Source organism: Haplochromis burtoni, unplaced genomic scaffold, assembly GCF_018398535.1.
Source record: "Haplochromis burtoni strain Fernald_Lab_line unplaced genomic scaffold, NCSU_Asbu1 Contig_423, whole genome shotgun sequence".
NCBI classification, from domain to species: Eukaryota; Metazoa; Chordata; class Actinopteri; order Cichliformes; family Cichlidae; genus Haplochromis; species Haplochromis burtoni.
Genome location: NW_024582784.1, coordinates 101,957 through 103,476, shown reverse-complemented (window position 1 = coordinate 103,476; position 1,520 = coordinate 101,957).

The window sequence follows — 1,520 nt, the reverse complement described above, 5'->3', positions numbered from 1 at the left end:
TTGCGTGGGTTCGCCTCAAGCGCTCAAGTTTCCAGTCAAACTAAAATCTGCATGTTTAGGACTGCGGATAGTTTGCTCGCTGACCTTTGTGTAAACGCTCCCTCTTTGTTTTTCAAAAGTGCTGCAATTCAGAACCACAGCAAAGGATTTTAATGTTAGTTTGCTTATTTTGCAGTAACACTGGCCACTACGAGGAGTGGTGAAATACCATTACAACACCAGACAACAGTACATTTTCCACAAATGTGACCCCTGATCTGCAGGGAAACCTTCAAAACTTAATTTGGAAAGCTATCCTATCAAACTTAACTCAGTTTATGGTAAAAAATACTCATAAACTCATAAAGTTTATTTAACTTTAGCTCCTCCTGGGTGTCTTAAATTTTTATTGTTCATGTTAAATATTGATTTGTTACTACTGGAATTTACTTTCGCAAAAACCAGAGATGCAACAAAACAGAGTACAAAGGGTTAAACAAACAGTAGAGCTCACAAAGACTAAAGGGAGGCACAACAGGAACGTAACACAACAAAAAGCATGCACTAGTTACACACTGAGGGTTGACTGGAAATGGGAAACAGGGTAACTAGGAAACATGGTGAAAATAATCAAGACAAACGCAAAGAAGGAAGTAAAATTGACACAAGGTATGAAAAAAAACTGTAGCTAGAACTCGTGTAATAAAAATGAGCCTCAGTATTATAAAATATGAAAAAAAAATTAAATTCAAATACAGAAAAACCTAAACACAAATCCAAAACTCACATTTGTTAACTAAAGATTCAAGTTTTAGACACAGCACATAATCCTGAGACTATGACACCCATTCCTATGCTGTTTCAAGCTTGGAGCTTTTCCTTTAGCTACGTTATCTGATAGATTTTTTCCTCTGATAAAAGTGATGTTGCACTCAGTGTCAGTAAAGTCTTGTAACACTGAACGAGCGTGCTCCCTTTGTTGCACCATCAGGCTGGTTTATCACAATGCAAGTTTACCCTCTAGTGGAAGAGTTTGGTTTTGTTCGCAGGAGCACGCAGTAACAGAAAGTGCTCACCTCATCTTTATCTGATTTTCAAAGACAGAATGATAAGGTGAGGATTTACAGGGATTCACTGCTTTTGTTGAACTGTTGAAGGTATTTGCATATCTCCAATACACACGCTTTCTTTTTTGTTTTTGTTTTTATAACTGACCATTTTTTATTATGCCTTGAAAAAAATACCATTTTCAAATCATACTTACTACCCAAATAATGATTAAGAACACAGATTGGGTTTGACTGTTTCCTCAGTCACTCTGAGTGTGATGGTTTGCATTCTTGTGTGTGATAAAACAGGCTTAGAGGGAAGGCTAAAGAATCTCAAATATCTCTCAAAACAAAGACACAAAGATAATTTTACAAAACTCAGTCAGAAATTAAATCATCCTGTCACGAGGGACTTTTAATACACCCTACCACCCACCCACCCACCTACACACACACACACACACACACACACACACACACACACACACACAC